We start from the raw sequence: 23,166 nt of genomic DNA, 5'->3' as shown, positions 1-23,166 counted from the left end.
CAGTCTTTGTATTAAAACTGGTATGATTTTAAGTATAGACTTTTCTAAATTTGTGAGTCATTCTAGAAAATTATCAGGCCCGAGAGGGGTCATAGGAATGCTTGAAGAAGTTGCTAAGAAGAGTAGGTATTCTAGGGACTTCTAAACTTGTAGCAGTTGTGTGAAGTGATGGTCATCTTTTGGGGGGACTGTGCCCTTAATTTGTGGAGCCTGGACTAACTTCAGTTAGTATCAGAATTCTATCATAGCTCTGTAATGACATAGATGGAATTAATAGCTACATCCCAGAGAAACAGGGATACAGAAATAAAGTGGTAAACGGAATGCAGTTACTACTCATATTCCAAAAATGAATTCTACAGCAACTTCATAGTGATTTTAGAAATAGTATGATATGATGGTTATGAACACAGTTTTCAACCAAACCTACAGAACTCAAATGCTGTCTCCTGGGTAACCACAGGCTAGTAACTTCACCTTTCAGAGTTTTCTTACCATCATCTACAACATGGAAATGATAATAATGCCTATTTTGTGAAATTATTTTAAAAATTAATCAATTCATAAAAAGTATTTAGTGTAGTGTTTAAAACATAAGAACATTCAATACACCTTAGCTATTATTATGAGAATAAACCATAGCATAGGCCAATGTCAACACTTTACAACACGATTCAAAGTATTTTTTAAATGTGCTCCAGATATGAAACACTGTCTACTTTAGCACTTTCAAATAGAACTTCTGCAATATCATGTTTTATATCTGTGATGTTCAATCTAAAAGTTCCCAGTCATGCATAGATACTGAGCACCTATAATAACTTTTAATTCATTTGATTTTTAATTTATTTAAACAGCCACATGAGACTAGAGGCTATTATAAATTGGACAGGGAAGAATGGAAGGGTATATTGGTCAGGCCACATGCCTGTTGGGTGCTCTTTCATGAATAACATTCCTCTTAGCCAAGCTCCTGGCAAGGCCTGGGCAAGTGAGAATTTAAGTCCACTTAATTCTAAGTTACTAGCTAAAGCCATAATCATGTGCCATGTTCATCTAAGAGTAGGGTTAAAGTTTTATTATGAAACTCAAGAAGCATATCCATCAGGCATAACCCTGGAGAAGAGCCCACCACCCAGCACATGTAGGTGAACCACGGTAATATTTGCAGATATGGATAAGTCCAAGTCTTTCCTCAGAAAATAGTCCAGGGCCTGGAGATGTAGCTTAGTGGTAAAGCACTTGCTCAGCATGTGCAATGCGCTCAATTTAATCACCAATACAAGGAAAGAATCCAGTTTACTACGATTTATAATAATAAGAGGCCCCGCAGTTTTACATGCTCTTATATCGTGGTATGAATTAAAGGAGAAAATGCACATAACTGTTTGTCACATGGCCTTGCATAGCAAATAGATTTTAGCTCTTATTGTCATCGTGGTCAAAATTATTCTATGATATAAAATATGTCTGCAGTAATTACAACCTAAAAAATCATGTAAGCAGATATTTAAAAGCTCAATACATTGCCCATAATCTCAGGCTGGGCTATAGTTCAGTTGGTAGAGAACTTACTAAGCGTAAGTGGGCTCCAGAGTTTTATTCCTAGCACTCCTGATAAGAAAAATAATACAAAATCTCAAGTAATGTTATTTACTAATGAACCCTTCAAGATAAGCTAGTGGTAAAATATAACCTGTACAAAGTGAGTTAACATTTTTGCATAGGATTTTTAGACCTTGGCCAATTAAGTAGTAGTGAACCTTTGCCAAAACTGATGATGTAGCATTAGAAGCAACTTATTTAAAATAATTAGATCATAGGGCCACTGTCTGTGGAGGCTACTCTAAATTTGAGAAAATAGAACTATATCATCAGCATTTGAACAAATGCTTATCTGTCTATTTTCTGCTGCAGCGCAGCATGAATTTGGCTCATCCAGGAATAATACCAAGTCATTAAGATACACATTAAAAAGGAGAGTCTGAAACATATTGTATATTGTCTCCCTTTAGAGCTATCTAATCTATCGAGACAATGCCTCTAATGGCCTGGATTCTGGAAGTGGTATCAGGAGACAAGGTACAACTTCCATATGAGTAGCCAGGGGTATAAATCTAGGGCATAACTAATTCCTGTACATAAGCCAAGGGAAGGTCAATAAAATCAACATTTCCAAGGTTCTCAAAAAACTTAAGCACAAACTGATGAAGCTTATATAATACTAGTCAATGAGGCAAGAATTCTGCCTAAAGCCCAGATGTTGCTCCTGCAAAATATTGTCCTGAGACACCAGGACCTGCTGTTTACCAAAAAGGAATTGGCCTACCTTTAAGTGGAATAATTTGGAGGGAACAGAAAGCGTTTTTAGTAGAATCACTCTGTGCTTGGTTCTAGGCAGGTAATTGCTCCTAGGAAACAAGAGTAACAAATAGACCAGGACCTGAGTACAACACAGAGACCAGTGCCAAATATTCCAAAGGCAAACGCCTTCCGCCTGTGCTCTGTGTCATCACAGACTATTACCAGGACCCAGACGAAGGCCTAATTTCAAGGTTTTTAAAGTTGGGAGTGTTGCTCCGTATCACTCTTTTTGAACACCACGAAGAGAACACAGAATCCTTTGGTATTCATCTCCTCTGCCTTGCTTATCACCTCTGAAGCACACCAAGATCACAGGGCAGCAGTGTGGTAAAAGAAGAATAAAGAGATGGGTGCTTTGGGGCACCAAAAAGTCACATGGAAAAATTTAGGTCATGTCAGTTGTATAGCAGTAAAAACCACCACAATTAAATGATGCATCCATTAGAAATAAAAGTAACAAGGAAAACATGCCAATGGAAGCTTATGTATATTAAAAGAAAAATTTCTTAGACCAAGTAAATTTAGTAGTTCATTTGAACCAAGGAAAACAAACACAATCCACAGATCCGGCAAAAGGTTCTCAGAACTCCAACCAACCATAGGATCAGACAGTGCTAATCAGGGAACAGAAGCAAGGCATAGAAAACAACTTAACTGGCTATAGCCTAGTCAACCAGTCATTTAGGTACAGCTTAACTAGTACTTGTTTGCAGGCTAATCAGGTAGGTGGCCATAGTGCTTCTGCAACCAGCCAAAGCTCAATCACCATCATTAAACTCCTCGTTTGCTCTGCTATGCCCAATATGGATGCCTAATCTAAACCCGTGGCCTCCCACAATTTTTATTTCACAAATATTTAGAACTTATTTCTGCTCACATAAGGGGAATTTCAGGGCAAGCAATTGTGGGTTCAGGTTTAACTTGCTCTAGAGCCTCTGAATTGCCTGATGTTTCCCTCACGGACCCAGGTTGGCTGCTACAACTCCACCCACACAGTCACATTCCAGCTTAAGGGAGAAAGGAGAAAAGTTTGCACCTACTGAGCAGCCCAGCTCTGAAACAAAATTCCATACAGGATCATTGCGGTCTAACCATAGCCAGTTTCAAGACTCTGCCTGGCAGGCTTCATGGGGTGGGGGGCCTCCTTCCACATACCGGCATGATACACCCCAGTGCATTCCAATTTTCTGGAGGGAGAGGCAGTCAAGAAGGACGCTGCAGCACAGTGACCCCCACACCCTGCCCAGCCAGCCATACCTATAGCCACATCTGCATTCCTAGCTGGGCATTTCCAGTTCAGAGGCCTCTTTCCCAGAGGCTGTGGCTGAGACACTTTCCAGGCACCTCCATCAAGATGGCCTTATGGGGGCCTTGCTAAGCACTTTCTCCACTTGGACTTAGTGCTTTTCTACTCCTAGCCCCTCCCCCTTTCCCTAACCAGGACCCCTTCTCCCCAGCATCCATAAAACAGCAGAAGTCTTCCTTTCAGGCCCCTTCAGCAATCCAACAAGTCCCCTATATGCATGCACCCTTGCTCTAAGCTGATCCAAGGGTGGGGAGCAGTACAAGGCAGCCAGCTCCACGTTTTGCCTCTTGCTTGCCATCCCAATAAATCAATAAAGACTTAACTTTTACTTTTAGCTTGGCTAATTGTCCTAACTGGCCACTGCAAACATGGCAGCTGGAAGGGACCACAGTCCTTCCCAGAGACCCCACAGCCAACTTCTACTCCAGCCTGACTGGCCCAATTGAGACACATGCAGCTGCTCTTAGAGGAATAGTATCTACGGTGAGAAGACACTGATCAACCATCGCTGTCTGCCAGAATTGGGAAACACAGAATTAGGAATTCAGAAAAGAAAGACATTTTAGGCTGAGCCACAGGAGACGGTTTCACATAAAAGGTTAAACTTTAAACTGTGCTCCAAAGATAAGGTTTAGAGATGACAGAGCGTGACAGATGAAATAGACTCGGGAAAGGTTCTGAGGAAGGAATGAGCTTCTGGGACGGAAGAAACCACCCTGCTTCTCTGGAAAAGAACAGAAGGAAAGTTCGGGGGTTCTGTTTGGTGGTGACCCTGAGGATGGAGCCCAGGGGCACCTTCCATCTGAGCTACATTCCCAGCACTTCCGTTTGTTGTGACTAGGTTGCCCAGCCTGTCCTAGAACTTGCAATCCTCCCACCTTGGTCTCCTGATTCTCTGGAATCACAGGTCATGTGCCACCACACCTGGCAGAAAGGTTGGATTTGGGAAATAGATTACAGTTGTACTCCAGGAGATGACAGAGCATGTCACTCATAAGAGAATCTTTAGCAAGTCTTGTACTGGGAAAGTAAACTGAGAAATGCCTGTAAAAGAGCTGCTATTGTCTCTCCAAACATGTTAGTAAACATTTATGCACAACAAGTGGCCTTAATACATGCAGATTGCACTCTTCAGAAGAGCCAAGGAAAGCACAGCAGTGCAATCCAATGAAGAGAGCGCGATCTGCCAGTGTCTCAGCTTTGCCTCCCACTGCGATCCATGGGGTATCTACGCAGGGAACCAAAGCAACATATGGCCCTGGAAATACAAGCCTCTGATCTTGGAATCAACAGAGGACTCTTTAAATTAAAATATCAAATAAAAAATGCCCCTGAATAACTCTGAGTTTGAGTTTTGTTTCAGGCTTTTTTGTATGTGCAAAGAGAAATGGGGCCATTGGTCAAATGAGAAGATGTATTCAATAATTACAGCAGATAAGATCAAAGCCATGTTTTCCCTGTATGCCCTGAGAGGCATGTTACTCCCGTTCCTTATTAATTGGCACTGAAGGTATAAACAAACAGTGGAAATAAAACCGGGGAGTGGGGTTCTTTCAGGTCTCTGGTTACACCGCCTATGGAGTAGCACAGGGTTAAACACCAAAAAGCTCCAGGACCAAGATCTTTCCTGCCACGTCTAAGGGAGCTCTTCCCCAGAAGGAAGCGGGAACTCTCCAGAGATGGCTCCTGAAGCAAGGCTTCTACTGATTTGTAAGAGCTCGCCTTCAGGATGGTTCCCAACAGTCTCATTTTAAAGAAGATGCTTTTTCTTTCCGAACCCCAATTGGCAAAGTGACTGTTACCAAAAACTAAAATGTGGGATGGGCTCGTTATGCAACTATGCTGGAGATGGACAGAAATCAAGAAAACCATAGCTCTAACCTCTGAAAAATGAAGTCTCACATTGGCCCAACAAAAGAAGACATTTTAATTAATATGCCTCCCTGTGGCTTTGCCTTTCTTCTTGTGTGCTCAGCTGGAGTAATTAGAGGAAAACCGAAGGGAAGCCTCCCCCAGAAGCCTCCTCCAGGCCCCTCCAGCTGAGTCTCACTCTTCACTGCAACCCAGGAAGAGACTCGGTGGCGGTGGTGGAGCGGTAACGCGCATCTGTGCTGGGGAAATTATCCCTCCAACCACCACCAGGAACTACCCTGGGGTTTTTGCTTTGTTTTGTTTTTGTTTTTCAAGTAGCATACCCTACTCATTTTAAAAGAAAGAAAAAGAAACAATCATTTATGAACAATCATTTATAAAGAAACCCAAGTCACTCTCCCTCTGATTCAACTCCCTCTTCTGAGATTTATCCTTATTTAAGAACTTTTCCTGTATAATTTATAGTTCTATGAAATTCACCCACTTGAAGTGTACAGGTAAAATGAGTTTTAATACATTCAGGCAGAATCAAGCTGTAGAACATTTCCATCACTCGGAAAGTTCCCTAGTGTCCATCTGCCATCAATCCCTGTTCTTGTTCCCAGGTCCAGGCAACCAGCGATCTTTCTGTCTCTGCCAATGATCCATGTCTAGAATTGTGCCTGTTGTAGAGATTTCACATACACACAATGACACAATAATGTCCTCTTGAACGTGTGTCTAGTTTCTCCTACTGAGCATGTTTTGGAACTTCATCCATGCCATTACATTTACAAGTGGTCTGTTCCTTTTTATTGCTGAAGGACATTCCACTATATAAAAAGCCCCATTTTGTTTATCTGTTTGCCCGTTGGTGAACACTTGAATTGTTTACACTTTGGAGGTTTTATGAATAAACAGGAACATTCAAATACAAGGCTTTGTGTGAACACATGATTTCATTTATCTTAGGCAGATGTATAGAAAAGAAATTCCTGGCGTGTAACTATCTGCTCAACTTTCTAGGGACCTTTCAGATAATTTTTCAAAGGGTTGTACATTTCCCATTTCCATCAGCAATGTGTGAGATTTTTTCCTCATAATCCCAATAACATTTAACATATTGGGTGTCTTTCCTATTATATATCTTTTAATGAATGTATAGTGATAGCTCATTTGTGTTTCCCTAATACTAATGATGCTGAACATCTTTTGTTATTCATAGAATTTTTCTGGAGAAATTTCTAGTCAAATTATTGGCCATTTCTTTAATTGGATGGCATATCTTTCAATTACTTAATTCTTTTTTTTTTTTTTTTTTTTTTTTTGGGTGCTGGGGATCAAACCCAGGGCCTTGTGCTTACAAGGCAAGCACTCTACCGACTGAGCTATCTCCCCAGCCCCTCAATTACTTAATTCTGAGAGTTCTTTTCATATTCTGGATAAGAGTCCTTTAACAGATATAAAATTTTCAAATATTTTCTCCCATTCTTCTTGCTCCCCACCCCCATTTTCCTAATGCCATTTTTTATGGAGCAGAAGTCTTCATGGTTTTTTGTTTTTTTTTTTTTTTTAGTGTGCACCCTAAGAAATATTTGCCTAATAGGTCGCACATTTTTTTCACCCTTCTTTAATTCTAGAGGTACTGTCCTTTTAACTCCTACATGTAGATCTCAGATCCAATTTAAATAGAATTTTGTGTATGTTGTGAAGCAAGTGTCAAGGGTCTTTTTGTTTGTTTTTTCAGATGTAGCTACTGTAATGATTAATCTTAGGCATCAACTTGACTGAATGAAGGAAAATCTGAATAGCGGTAAAGCATTATTTCCAGGAGCACTTGTTGGGGTATTCCCAGAGGAAATTAGTGTATGACTAGGTAGACTGAGTGGGGAAGATGGGCCCTCAAAGTAACTTTACAAGTAAACTTTGAAAACCAGGTACCTGTTCAAACTAGTCGTGGTACAGATATAACAAAAAGGCAAAAGAGAAATGAACTCACTTTTCGAGAACTAGCATACCCTTTTCTTTTGCCCATGGAAATCGGAATTCCAGGTTCTCCAGCCTTTGGACTCTGAAACTTATACTCACGGCACCCAGGTTCTGCAGATTTTAGCTTCAGTCTGAGCTAAACCATGCATTTCTCTGGGTCGGAAGCCTTTGGATGTGGCTATCAGCTTCTTAGATTCTCTAGCTTTCAGACGGCCTATTGTGAGACTTCTCAGCCTCTACAATTATGTGAGTCCATGTTCCCCAATAAATATATACATGTATATCTTCTTTTTCCCTCCTTTTTCATATTGCCATCTTATCTGAATACATGATAAATAGATAGATAGATAGATAGATAGATAGATAGATAGATAGATAGTAGAGATAACCAATGGGATACATACATATATCATATCGGTACTGTCTCTCTGAAGAACCCTGACAATACAGGCACTCAATCATCCCAGCATCATTTATTGAAGACTCATTTTCCATAGACTCACCTTGCAATTATGTCAAAAAAAAAAAAAAAGAAAAGAAAAGTGACCATAAATGTGTAGGTTTATGTCTGGGCTATGATGCTAACACCAAACTGTCTTGATCACCATAGCTTTATAGTAAACTTTGAAGACCAAGTAGCCTAAATCCTCCAACGTTGTTCTTCTGTTTTAATGTTTTTGTTGTTGCTTATTCTGGGTACTTTGCATTTTCATTTAAATTTTAGGATATCTCAATTTTTATCAAAAGCCTGTAGGGATTTTTGATAAAAATTACATTGAATCTAGAGCTCAACTTGAGGAGAACTTTCATTTTTACTAAAATGAATTTACAAGTCATAAATGCAGCATATCTCTCCACTTATTTAGGTCTTTGTTAATTTCTCCTAACAATATGCTTCATAAATTTTGGTATATAGTTCTTGCATTTTATTAAATTTATGCCTAAATATTCTGTTCTTTTTTATTTCAAAGTAAGTAATGTTATTTTCTTAATTTTATTTTGAATTTTTAATTTCCAGCATATAGAAATACAGCTGATTTTTACATATTTATTTTGTACCTTGTAGCCTTGCTAAACTTGCTGATTGATCCTGGTAGCTTTTTGGAGGATTCCTTAAGATTTCCTACATGCAAATCATATTGTATGTGAATGAATATAGTATTACTTCTTGCCTTCTAATTCATATGTTTTTAATTTCTTATTCTTGTCTTATCACACCAACCAGTCTCCAGGGCAAAGTTGAATAAAAGTGGCAAGAGAAGCATCCTGGATCCTTTCAAAGGATGGTTTTTAATATTAAGCACAGGGTTATCTGTAGCTCTTCAACGGGTTGAGGAAACTATCATCCACAGTAGCCTCAACCCCACCCCATCATTCAAAGCTTCACTTTGCAGTTTCAGCTACCCACATTTGACTTCTGGAAATATTAATGTCTGTCATGACTGTTTTGAGAGAAACCATATCCACATAACTATTACAGTGTATTTTTAAAAATATTTTTAGTAGATGGAGAAAATATCTGTATTTTGTTTAGTTTTTTATGTGGTGCTGAGAATGAACCCAGTGCCTCACACATGCTAGGCAAGCACTCTACCACTGAGCCACAAGCCCAGCTCTACAGTGTATTTTTATAATTGTTTTATTTTATTAGTTATTGTTGTAAAATTCAAAACATAAATTAAGTTTATCATACTCATGTATGTATAGGAAAAAGCTGTATATAGGGTCCAGTACTATATACAGTTTCAGGCATGTACTGAGGTCATGGGACATAATATCCATGGATAAGGGAAATCCTCATTTGTCAAAAAAATACATCATGAATGCATATTGGGTATTTCAAGTGGATTTTGTCTTTTATTCTATTAATATGATGTATTATACCAATTGAGTTTTGGATAATAAACCAACCTTGCCATGTAAGGAGATGAGAAGTCACCACTCAATCCTAACAACAAGCAAAAGTCTGGACAAACTGAAAAATCAACAACTCTTCTTAGATCCATCAGAGAAGTGAGGTTACCAGGCAAACCTAAGCCCACCAAATCAGAGGACACACAGGGGGACACAGAGAAGCACAATCTACTAGAGCAGAAACCTCTGCAGGAACCAGTGCCCAAACAGGAAAACATGAACTGTAACTGAAAATTGTTGGAGGCTCAGTGTGGACAAGTGTAACAGTTCAAACTCCAGGGGACCTTGTACGGGGCACACGCCCATAATCCCAGCAGCTCAGGAGGCTGAGACAGGAGGATCCCAGGTCAAAGCCAGCCTCAGCAACTTAGCAAGGCCCTAAGTAACGTAGTGAGATCCTGTGTCAAAATAAAAAATAAAATGGGCTGGGAATGTTGCTCAGTGGTAAAGCACTTCTGGGTTCAATTCCTGGTACAAAAAAAAAAAAAAAGAACTCCAGGGAAACCGAGTCACAGGGGGCCGCCATGCTTCTGTAAATTTTATCTACAGAAGCTCTACCAAATTCTCACAGTGAAGACTGAAGAAAAAATGCCCTCATGCTTCCAACAGTGAGACGTTTTGAAAAGGAACCATTTTGAAAATGTGCAAAGCATTTTGTTCTTAATAAAAACTGCCCTCAAGAAAAATGATTTTTTTCAGAGCCAACCAGCTGAGAGGCATCCTGGTATCCTTTCAGAGGAGAGAAAGCATTCAGGCTTTTAATATTAAGCACAGGGTTATCTGTAGCTCTTCACCATGTTGAGAAAACTATCATCTAGAGTAGCCGCAACCCCACCCCATCATGCAGAGGTTTTTTTTGCAGTTTCAACTACCCACAGTCGACTTCGGTCTGGAAATATTAATGTCCATCATGACTCTTTTGAAAGAGACCACATTCATGTGACTATTAAATTATATTTTTAAAATATTTTTAGTAGAGCCAAACCACCCGAGGAAAAGAAATACCCAATGCCAGCCAACTGGAGGCTTCCACATGGGCAAAGAGAGATACCTAACTCCAACCCCTGCAGCCATTCTAAAGGGTCGGAGAAGACTGAGAAGCATTTATAAAGGTCACAGTTCAGGGACACAGTTTCACAAAAAGACTGAGACCTACTCATAGGACTAAAGAATGTTTCCCAATCCCTGACATCTTACAAAAATTACAAGGCCTACTGTAAGGCAAAAAAAAAAAAGAAAAAGAAAACACACACTTTGAAGAGATGGAACCACACAGAGATATAGCAAAAGTATTGGAATTTATCAGACCAGGAATCTCCTAAAACAATGATTAATATGCTAGGGAGTTTAATGGAAAAAGTCATCATCATGAATGAACAGATGAATCACATAAGCAAAGAAATGGAAAATCTAAGAAGGAAAAAATCTATGAACTGCTAGAAACCAAAAGCACAATAATGGAAATGAAGAATGTCTTTGATGGGCTCATTGGTAAACTGGGCGTAACTGAAGAAAGAATCTCTGAATTTGAGAGATTGGCAATAGAAATTTTCAAAACTAAAAACCAAAAGGAAAAAGAGACTGAAGACAAAAAAGAACAAAATTCAAGCACTCTTGGACAACTACAAAAGACTTAACATAAGAGCAATAGAAATATGAAAAGAAGAAAAAGGTGTGCTGCGAAACTCAGGCTGCTAATATTTTGTGGATAATTTTTGCTTCTGTGTTCATAAGAGATATCAGTCTGTAGGTTTTTTTGTTTGGTTTTGTGTGTGTGTGTGTGTGTGTGTGTGTGTGTGTGTGATGTCCTTCTTTGGCTTTGCTATAAGGATAAGAATGGCTTCATTAAAGAGTTGAGAAGTTCTCTCAGATCTATTTTCTTTTGTTGTGACTGTTTTTTGTTTTATTTTGTTTTTATTTGTTGTTGTTGTTGTTGTTGTACTAGGGATTGAACCCAGGGTGCCTCTACCAATGGGCTACACCCCAACCCTCTTTTTTCGTTGTTGCTCTAATTAGTTATACATGACAATAGAATGCACTTTGATGTATCATACATAAATGGAGTACAACTTCTCTTTCTTCTGGTTGTACATGATATAGTCATATATGCATGTAGCGTAATAATGTCCAATTCATTCTACTATTCCTCTTACCCCTATACTGACTCCCCTCCCTTCACTGCCTTCTGCCTAATCCAAAGTAACTCTATTCTTCCCTAGCCCCTGCCCACACTTTATTGTGAATTAGCATCCAAATATCAGAGAAAACATTCAAACTTTGGTTTTGGGGGATTGGCTTATTTCACTTAGCATAATAGTCTCCAACTCCATCCATTTACCTGAAAATGCCATCATTTCATTCTTCTTTAAAGATGAATAATATGCCATTGTGTATGTATACCACATTTTCTTTATCCACTCATATGTTGAAGGACATCTTGGTTGGTTCCACAGTTTAGCTATGGTGAATTCCATTCCAAGATTTTTTTAGGAATCTCCATACTGCTTTCCAGAGTGGTTGTACCAATTTGCAGTCCTTCCAGCAATGAATGAGTGTACCTTTTTCCTTACATCCTTGCCAACATTTATTGTGACTTGTATTCTTGATAATTGTCATTCTGACTGGAGATGAAATCTTAAGAGTAATTTTGATTTGCATTTCTCTAATTGCTAGAGATGTTGGACATTTTTTCATTTATTTATTGATTGATTGTATTTCTTCTTCTGTGAAGTTCCTGTTCAGTTCCTTTGCCCATTTATTGACTGTGTTATTTGAGGGGGGGGTTGGTTTTTTTGAGTTCTTTATATATTCTGGAGATTAATGCTGTATCTGAAGTGCATGTGGTAAAGATTATCTCCCATTCTGTAGGCTCTTTTCATGTTATTGTTTCCTTTGCTAAGAAGAATTTTTTAGTTTGGATCCATCCCATTTATTAATTCTTGATTTACTTCTTCTGCTTTAGGATTCTTGTTAAGGAAGTCAGAGCCTAAGCTGACAGGATGGAGATTTGGGCCTATATTTTCTTCTACTAGGTGCAGGGTTTTTGTTCTAGTGTCTAAGTCTTTGATGCACCTTGAATTAAGTTTCATGCATGGTGAGATATAGGGGTTTCATTTTATTTTTTTTAATTGTAAACAAATGGGATACATGTTGTTTCTCTGTTTGTACATGGCGTAAAGGCATACCATTTGTGTAATCATAAATTTACATAGAGTAATGTTGTTTGATTCATTCCATTATTTTTTCCCTTCCCCCTACCCCTCCCACCCCTCTTTTCCCTCTATACAGTCCTTCCTTCCTCCATTCTTGCCACCCTCCCACCCCCCATTATGTGTTGCCATCCACTTATTAGTGAGATCATTCTTCCTTTGTTTTTTTGAGATTGGCTTATCTCACTTAGCATGATATTCTCCAATTTCACCTATTTGCCTGCAAATGTCATAATTTTATCATTCTTTATGGCTGAGTGACATTCCATTGTATATATATACCACAGTTTCTTTATCCATTCATCAATTGAAGGACATCTAGGTTGGTTCCACAATCTGACTATTGTGAATTGAGCAGCTATGAACAATGATGTGGCTGTATCTCTGTAGTACGCTGATTTTAAGTTCTTTAGGTATAGGCCGAGGAGTGGGATAGCTGAGTCAAATGGTGGTTCCATTCCAAGTTTTCTAAAGAATCTCCACACTGCTTTCCAGAGTGGCTGCACTAATTTGCAACCCCACCAGCAATGTATGCGTGTACCTTTTCCCCACATCCTCTCCAACACCTATTGTTGCTTGTATTCTTGATAATCGCCATTCTAATTGGGGTGAGATGGAATCTTAGTGTAGTTTTGATTTGTATTTCTCTTATTACTAGAGATGTGGAACATTTTTTCATATATCTGTTGATTGCTTGTAGATATTTTTCTGTGAAGCGTCTGTTCATTTCCTTAGCCCATTTGTTGACTGGATTATTTGTATTATTGGTGTAGTGTTTTTTGAGTTCTTTATATATTCTGGAAATTAGTGCTCTATCTGAAGTATGAGTGGCAAAGATTTTCTCCCACTCTGTAGGCTCTCTCTTCACATTGCTGATAGTTTCCTTTGCTGAGAGAAAGCTTTTTAGTTTGAATCTATTCCAGTTTTTGATTCTTGTTTTTATTTCTTGTGCTATGGGAGTCCTGTTAAGGAAGTCTGATCCTAAGCCGACATGTTGAAGATTTGGACCTACTTTTTCTTCTCTAAGATGAAGGGTCTCTGATCTGATTCCAAGGTCCTTGATCCATTTTGAGTTAAGTTTTGTGCAGGGTGAGAGGTAGGGGTTTAATTTCATTCTGTTGCATATGGATTTCCAGTTTTCCCAGCACCATTTGTTGAAGAGGCTATCTTTTTTCCATTGCATTTTTTTGGCACCTTTGTCTAGTATGAGAAAATTGTATTTATTTGGGTTTGTGTCCATCTCCTCTATTCTGTACCATTGCTCTGTCTGTCTATTTTGGTGCCAATACCATGCCATTTTTGTTACTATTGCTTTGTAGTATAGTTGAAGATCTGGTATTGCGATACCCCCTGCTTCACTCTTCCTGCTAAGGATTGTTTTAGCTGTTCTGGGTTTCTTATTCTTCCAGATGAATTTCATGATTGCTTGCTCTATTTCTGTAAGGTACATCATTGGGATTTTAATTGGAATTGCATTGAATCTGTATAGCACTTTTGGTAGTATGGCCATTTTGACAATATTAATTCTACCTATCCAAGAACATGGGAGATCTTCCCATCTTCTAAGGTTTTCTTTAATTTCTTTCTTTAGTGTTCTGTAGTTCTCATTGGAGAGGTCTTTCACCTCTTTTGTGAGATTGATTCCCAAGTATTTTATTTTTTTCGAGGCTATTGTGAATGGGGTAGTATTCCTAATTTCTCTTTCTGTAGATTCATCACTTATGTATAAAAATACTTTGGATTTATGAGCATTGATCTTGTAACCTGCTACTTTACTGAATTCATTTATGAGTTCTAAAAGTTTTCTGGTGGAATTTCCAGGTTCCTCTAAATATATAATCATGTCATCAGTCAATAGGGATAGTTTGAGTTCTTCTTTTCCTATTCGTATCCCTTTAATTTCTCTGGTCTAATTGCTCTGGCTAGAGTTTCAAGGATGATGTTGAATAGAAGTGATGAAAGAGGGCATCCCTGCCTTGTTCCAGTTTTTAGGGGGAATGTTTTCAGTTTTTCACCAGTTAGAATGATATTGGCCATGGGCTTATCATAGATGGCCTTTACAATGTTAAGGAATGTTCCCACTATCCCTATTTTTTCTAGTGTTTTGAGCATGAAGAGGTGCTGTATTTTATTGAATGCTTTCTCTGCATCTATCGAAATAATCATGTGATTCTTAACTTTAAGTCTGTTGATATGGTGAATGACATTTATTGATTTCCGGATGTTGAACCAACCTTGCATCCCTGGTATAAAACACATTTGATCATGGTGTACTATCTTTTTAATATGTTTTTGTATGCAATTTGCTAAAATTTTGTTGAGAATTTTTGTGTCGATGTTCATTAATGATATTGGTCTGAAATTTTCTTTCTTCGATGTGTCTCTGTCTGATTTAGGTATCAGGGCAATATTGGCTTCAAAGAATGAGTTTGGGAGGGTTCCCTCTTTTTCTATTTCATGGAATACTTTGAGGAGTATTGGAATGAGCTCTTCTTTAAAGGTTTTGTAGAACTCATTTAATTTCATTTTGTTACATATGGATTTCCAATTTTCCAGCACCATTTGTTAAATAGGCTCTCTTTTCTTCAGTGAATGTTTTTGGCACCTTTGTTAGTATGAGATAACTATATTTATGTGAGTTTGTCTCTGTGTCTTCTATTCTGCACCATTGGTCTGCATGCTTTTTTTGTTACTATGGCTCTGTAGTATAGTTTAAGGTCTGGTATTGTGATGTCTTGTGCTTTATGCTTCTTGCTAAGGATTACTTTTGCTGTTCTGGGTCTCTTATTTTTTCAAATTAATTACATGATTGCTTTTTCTAGTTCTATGAAGAATGTCACTGGAACTTTAATAGGAATTGCATTGAATCTGTATAACACTTTTGGTAATATGGTCATTTTGACAATATTAATTCTGCCTATTCAGGAGCACAGGAGTTCTTTCCATCTTATAAGATGATCTCCAATTTCTTTCTTTGGTGTTCTGAAGATTTCATTGTAGAGGTCTTTCACCTCTTTTGTTAGACTGATTTTTAGGTTTTTTTTTTTTTTTTGAGGTTATTGTGAATTTCTCTTTCAGTAGATTCACCATTGATATATAGAAATGCATTTGATTTATGGGTTTTGATTTTATATCCTGCTACTTTACTGAATTCATTTATGAGTTCTAGAATTTTGGGGTAGAGTTTTTTGGGTCTTCTAAATATAGAATCATGTCATCGGCAAATAGGGATAGTTTGAGTTCTTTTCCTATTTGTATCCCTTCAATTTCCTTCTTTTGTTTGATTGCTTGAACTAGGGTTTCAAGGACTATGTTGAATAGGACTGATGAAGAAGATTTTCAGTTTTTAAAGGGAATGCTTTCAATTAATTTTTCTCCATTTAGAATGATGTTGGCCTTGGGTTTAGCATATACAGTTTTTACAATGTTGAGGTATATTCCTACTATCCTTAGTTTTTCTAGGGTTTTGAACATGAATGAATTCAGTAGGGTTTTCTAGACAAAATGTAATTTGTACAGGAATGTGCAAAAGACCAAGACAAGCAAATTCAATTTGGGAAAAGAAAAAAATGAAGGATTTACACAATCAGATATCAATACATAGTAAAAAGCTATAATGACTAAAGCCATGTGGTATGTGTACCCTTGAATAGAATAAAGAGCCCAGAAATAAATTCACACATATATGGTCATAGATTTGCAGAAAACACTCCACTGCAGTTTAGAGGATGCATCCCTTTGTGGATGGTGTTGTATCATTAGATAGCTTTTCAGGGAAGGATGAACCTTGACCCCTAATTTCCACCCTGACCAAAATTAATTTGAAAGGGATAATAAACTTAAATGTGAAACAAAATATAATAAAGCTTCAGAAGAGAACATCTTTGCAATCCTGGAATAAGCAAACATTTCTAAAACAAGACACAGAAAAACACCAATCATATAACTGAAAAAATATCTCAGACCCATGCAATGGAATACTATGTAATTGTAAAGGGAAAGTAAAGATAAGAATCTTTTTACATATTGATATGTGATGGATGAAATATTATACAACTATAAAATAATGAGTTTGGAAAAAAAGAGGGAGATGTCCATATACTGATATGAATCCATGTACTTATGTGGAGAGATCTCTAGGATATATTATCAAGCATAAAAAACAGTAGAGAATGCTGACTGTAAAATATAATGTTTTAAGTTTTAATAAAGCAGATAAATGAGAATATATAGTCACATTTTCTTCTATGTACATAAAAGAAATGTATAAGTAAGAGATTAATGAAAATTATTAATTAACCCCAGGAATAAGGGGATAGAGGAACATGGCGGATGGCACCAAGATCAGAGAAATCTCTCAACATGTACTATTCAGAATCATTTAGACCTTTGGACCATGTAAACATCTTACTTATTAAAAAATAAGGGATAAAAATAATTTAAAAATTTCAAAAAATAAGGTTTATCTAGAACTACTGCTACTGAAATTCAAATGAGGAAAAAATGAAGGTTTATAGCATCTGAGAAACAATGTAGAGGAAAAACAGAACTTCGCGTGACTTTTGAAAGATAGGTAATGTCTGATTTTGGATACCTCTGGTCACTTCTCCGCACCTGGGTAGGAACCTCACTTGGAAATCCTATGACCAAAACATTCCATCTGCCATCATGTTATTTGCTTAACTTAGCCTGGTGGTCATGTGTGCAAAGACAGGGAGAGACACGCAGATGGGGTGGGAAGAAAGAACTTCTTAGGAGTTTGAACTACATGTATGTTTAATTTCTTTAATAAAATACACATGAAGAGAAGACACTCGCAAAAACAGCCTACGGCAAGACTGAGTTAAGTCTTAAAAGAAAGAAACCCTGTCTGATGAATACCTTGACCATGGACTTCTAGCCTCCTGAATTGTGATAAAATAAATCTTTACTGTTTTAATCATACACAAAGTAATAATATAATATGTATAATAAAAGCAAAAGGAAGGATAAATAGGAACACACACCCTCCCCCACAGGATTAGTTTCTAATGGCAATTACCCTCCTAAGCAAGATTCTTTGGGGCAAAGGTGAAAAGCATAGAAGATAAAGAAAACAGACTTTTAATAAACATATTTCATAATGGCAAAATGCAAAGATCTGTTAAATCTGGGTGGCGGAGGCAAAAAAATTCAGCATGTCCTTTTTGCTGAAGATACCACAGTCCTCTGAGAACAATAGATTTTTTTTAAAGACAAAGCATTTCATTGTTTTCTGTGTGAACAAGAACTACAGGGAAGAAAAAACATGTCTGAAGCCAAAAACACAGTCCATTTAGAAGGCTTTGGCTCATCAAGAGATCACAATTAAGCCAGCTAAGGTCTTCCTAAGCCGAGGGTGTTCAGAACAGAACAAATCCTTCCTGCTTAAGTGCCTGCTCCCGTGACTGGGGGCCAGGCCAGAGCGTGAAATGTCAGATTCAAGTGAGGGCAACAGTTCATGAACAAACCGGAAGTCTCTTGTTCTCATGATTCCTGTAGGTAAGGAGCATAGTTTCCAAATTGAAAACTAGACCAAGTAACTGTGACACCTTCCAAGACAATATTTTGTGTATGTTTCATGATTTCTTTTTAAGGAAATGCACAAGGTCTAATTACATAAGCTGTTTATTCTCATTAGCCTTTTGGGTTTCAGCATGTGTAGGTTTGCTTAAGCTTTCTCACTATTAAACTCAGCCAAATTCATGCTCAGAGAGAAAGTCAGATTCCAGTATGCAGTTCTACAGCAGATCTCCAAACTGCCCAAATCCCTGGGGTAATCCAAAACATTCTGTCAGCTGCTACGTGTCTTTTTTCTCTTCTGCAAAAAGCAGTAGCAAGATTAATGTCAACACACACTCTTCCCCAAGGTTTAGCCTGTTTATCTGCAATTACTCTCCTGAGCAAGATTCTTTTTTTGCCACTTGTCAGAGGTGAAAGTTAAGATGAATCATTCTATTAATATAAACAAATAAAAAGCACCTTATATTATTCAATACTTTCCAAATTTCAAAGCACATATTTAATCCTCACAAATCAATCAAGAGGTAGGGCAGGTATTAGTACTCCCATTTTACAGAGGAGAAAAGCTGAGGCTCTGGAAAGTTAAGTAGCTAACCAAAAAGTTACTCAGCTCCTAAGTGGATAGAACCCCCACTCCTCTCTTCTGACCCTGTGGCACTCGGCCATAGACCCCAGCCAAACAATTATTGATTTAACTTCAAATTCCTCTCTATCGATCCATAAATTGCAAATTCTCTGACCATCATGGCCATCTAATGTATTCGATTCCTATTTCTGGAGATGGATCTTTCTCACAATCTCTCCCCCCTTTGGCCTGCCATGGATGTGGATTTTCATCATCTGAGGTCGCTCCTCGGGTTAAAGAGGCAGTCTTTGCCCTGCAGGCCAGTTTTTCCTCAGTGCTGTTCCTGAGGTGCCTACATCAGAAATACACTGCGAACATGTTAAAAATATAAATCCCTGGGCATCACCCCAGAACCACAGAATCGGAGTCTCTCCGGGGAGTGTGTTTGGGAATTTGCATTTCTTCACAAGCGCCCCCACCCTGCTGCCAGCTTTAAAGTTGAGAACCACTGCTTTCAGCAGTGGAAAGCCTGAGGTGTTTTGAGCCAGAGACTAGAATTATCAAAGGGATATTTTAAGGAGATAACAGGGAGGCAATATTTAGCATAGGCTGGAGTGGAAAGAGATGAAGTCTAGAACTGTCTGAGATCACTACAGTAGCCCAGCTTGAGAGGCAGGATGGGACAGGCAGGTTGGGAAGGAAGGATAAACATAGGAATAAAAAGTAAACCTGTAAAGGGGCTTTGGATAAGTCACTATTATGTCTTGTCTTTGTTTCTAGAAAATGTCTATGGTTAATGTGTGCTTTTCCTTTCATCCCACCTCGCCATCACTAAGAAGCCAAGTTAATTCTGCAAGCATATTTCACCAGCGACACAGCTCAGCTCCTGCGTGTGCTAAGCTGCATACAAGGGGATTTAGCCGCAGTTCAAGCAGGACTGCTTAATTAGTCTCCTGTGACTCGGACTGAGTTCCTTTGCTAAATTCATTTAGATTAGAAGAAAAGGTAGTAAGCTGCCAACTGATGTCCAAAAGCATTTGGAGTTCAGTTCCAAAACTATAACCTTGCATGTTTTCCATGTGTGCCAAAGAAGTTCAAGGGAGCTTCACTTTCTAAATCACTGTGTGACTCTCATTTTATTCCCTAGAAACCGAAACCACAGAACAAGAACCTAGGAAGGTTTCCTTTTCATTTGCTTCCCTGACCTCCATTCCTGTCCTCTCTCCTCCTCCTGCCCTTCCTCCTCCTCCTCCTCTCTCGCATACATCTCACATTGCAATGATGGTCACGTGTCGTAAGGGGATGCTTTTGATTTTTATCTTTCTCACAGCAGATGCTTGGAAATCACATCAACCTGGAACTCGGAACACCTGAGCTCTCGTTCCAGTTTTACCACTGCCTTGCTGTAGGATCTTGAGTGGCAGCTGTCCCTGCTGGAGCTCAATGGTGTCATCTGTAAAATGAGAAGACTGGACTAGCTGATATCCAAGGTCAACCAATCCAAATAGTCCACATTTCCAACCTGACTTCTGCAGATACCTTACAGCAACATGCAAGTTTAAAATCTCCAGATCCGAATTACTCTGGTTCATCTGCATTCACAACCCTTACAGCGCCTGGCAGGGTGTGCACTGGAGTCTTAGACTATGGCAGCAACGCTACAACGAAGTGGGTTGAGCTACTTAACTGTCTGCCTGGACACATTTTTCACTACAAATTCTTTAATCAGGTCTAGTGAAACTAGATAATGCAGGGAAATGTTAATGAAATCATTTTGGCACCTGGTCACATCGGGGGAGTGTCAACGCCTTCTCTTCACCCAGGGCCTCTCAGTAGGTAATTTCCCATCACCTTCCTCCTCTTGTCTTCACACTCATCAAGAAACACACACTGATGCCAAAGACGCACCCAGCACCACTCAGAGGAACAAGACAGCCAGCCGGCTATAGACAGGGGACAGTGACAGAAGAGGTGGTTTCAGTTGCCGTAAATTCTAACAGTCAAATGTGGCCCGAAATGCAACCTTTCATGAAGTAAAAAGAAGCAAACAGCTTGGGGGGCTTTGTTTTGCTTGCTTGCTTTAGATTTTTTGTTTTCAATGCAGCAAAATAAAACCTTCATAGGCCTGCATCCATAGGTCTCAACGTCCGGTCTCATCTCCCAGCAGTTAGACGGCACTCCTACTGTGTCCTGATCAAGATCCATGAGAGCATGGACCTGCCATTCACTCCTTCCATAAATGGTTACCAAGTGAATGCATACTACATGCTGTCCTGGAAGCTAGGACACAACCTCTGTCCTCAGGATGCTTCAACATCTGTGGATAAGACTGAACCCAGGGCCTTGTGCATGCTGAGCACCCCCTCCGACATTGAGCTACATTCCCCAGCTGGGCGTGAGATATGAATCAGATGTCTATGAGTATAACATGTAATATATTACACATGTATGTTTTACACACATCCACCTGGGGAAAAGTCAGAGTTATACACACTCAAATGAAAATGGTAATAATTGCTAGGGGATAGAATTATGGATTTCTTTCCTTCTTTGTAATGTTTTGTAAATCCTCTGATTTTTTTTTTGCAAGTTTAACACTTTCATAATGAGAAAAAAAGCAATTTTCATCATAAAAACTGTATGATTTTGAAGATTTATTGACACAGGAAAATGTCATATATTGCTAAAAATCTAACATTGCAAAACCGCATGTATAATAAGATTTCATTTTGATTATGTGATGTAAATAAGAAACTGAAAGGGCATGTACCAAAATACTAATAGCAATTACCTTTGATGGAGTAATAGGCAATTTTTAATTTCATTCTTTTTTTTTTAATTACCCAAGATTTCCACACTGAGCCTGTACATTTTTATTTCATGGCATTGCACCACCTCTGAGAAGCCTTCCCTGATCATCACCATCGACTACACGCCCAGAAAACTTTTTGAATTTTCTATCAACACCAAGTATGAGATGCTGCTCATCATTATTTTTCTCATGAGCTCTGAGAGGGAAGCCTTAGGTGTTTGATGTCTTTCACCCACGCCAGCATTTGATCATGTTCAGCAAACACAGGTAGCTTCATTGATTACTCTCAAATGCTACAGTGACTTGCTGCTGCCCAGGTTTAGGGCTGGGCTGTAAGTTATGCAGGCAGCAGAGCTGGCCCCAGCGGCCTTCACGCTTTGTTCCGACTCTCTCCCGGATCGAATGTTGGCACCTTGGAGGGGTCGGAGCTCATTTCTAAATAGTTTTTCATCCTCAGCCCATCAAGGTTTGCTATGAAAAGTAGACCCAGCAGATGGAACAGAAGGAGAGAGCTCATTATTACAGAACATAATTTATTACCCACAGGATTCCTGAGTCACTGCCACAGGGCACAGAAGGAGAGATTCGGAGAATATTGAGCCTGGGAGGGAGGCAAGAACTCCAGCTTCCCCGTGCAGACACCGGGTGCAGAGATAATAAGCAACGTGCCCACAGGAAGTTGGTGACAGAGTCCCTTCCCCCTCTGCCACAGTCTGAGAGATAGATGACATGCACAATCATCTGCTCAGAATGATGGGACAGGGATGATACAGCGAAACTTCCACATTTGGCTCTGAGTCTGTCTGTATGGTTTGCATGTTTAAAAGGAAACCGCACAATATTTATGAACTGATGATTAATGTTCAAACCTAATAAAGACATACCTTTTTAAAATAAAAATATCTGTTCAGACAGAGAGACTTTTGCTTTTTCTGGGCAGATTCCTGGGACCGACTGTTTGACCTTACCAGGTTCATGCAATACCCTCCAGGGCAAAGCCTGTGGTGAAGACAGAGAATGGATTTTGGGGTCAGACAGGTTCAAGTTTCAATGTAAACTTTATTTCTTACCAAAAAAAAAAAAAAAAAAAAAAAAAAAGTCTTACTGAGTGACTCTGGAAAGTCAATTAACCCCCTGTGCCCTGTTTCCTCGGCAGTAGAGAATGGAACTCATGCGGTCACCATAAGAGTTAAGACACGCAGGACAGTCCTGGGAGCATAGCAGCTGCTCACTTTGCTGACTCGTTTTTGCATCATTTCTCTCCTTGAGGCTGGTTTCTGCTACCACTTCTCCAGGCTGCTTTTGTGACACAGGACAGAAGACAAGTCACTTCTCATTCAGCTACTTAACTCAGGTCGCTCTTGGTCCCTTGGAATGGACTCCTCTCTTCTTTTGCCCCATCAAAGGCCTGAATTTTCTTCTAGAATCAACTCATGGTTCACATCTCTAAATTTATTCTTCAATCACCATCACACATATATTCCTCTCTCCCAGTTGTGACGAAATATTGGGAGAGTGGCAATGTTGTCTACATGTAAAAGCACATTCAGGGAGAGAAAACAGGCAAGAGGAGAGAACCCAAGCTTCAGGATCAAGAGGTGCTGACTGAAAGTTG

The 23,166-nt window shown here is 38.9% G+C and overlaps 1 long non-coding RNA gene across 1 annotated transcript in view; it reads right to left on the bottom strand.

Annotated features, from left to right (window-relative positions):
• Window positions 1–23,166, bottom strand: part of LOC124970969 (uncharacterized) — a 184,729-nt gene that overhangs the window by 89,965 nt on the left and 71,598 nt on the right. The window contains exon 3 of the long non-coding RNA XR_007106240.1: window positions 22,436–22,550. This is a non-coding gene — a long non-coding RNA (uncharacterized LOC124970969). The remainder of the gene's footprint in view (window positions 1–22,435; window positions 22,551–23,166) is intronic.

Source organism: Sciurus carolinensis, chromosome 19, assembly GCF_902686445.1.
Source record: "Sciurus carolinensis chromosome 19, mSciCar1.2, whole genome shotgun sequence".
Lineage (NCBI taxonomy): Eukaryota > Metazoa > Chordata > Mammalia > Rodentia > Sciuridae > Sciurus > Sciurus carolinensis.
The sequence above is the reverse complement of the archived record's forward strand: the minus strand, read 5'-3'. Positions and strand labels throughout refer to the sequence as shown.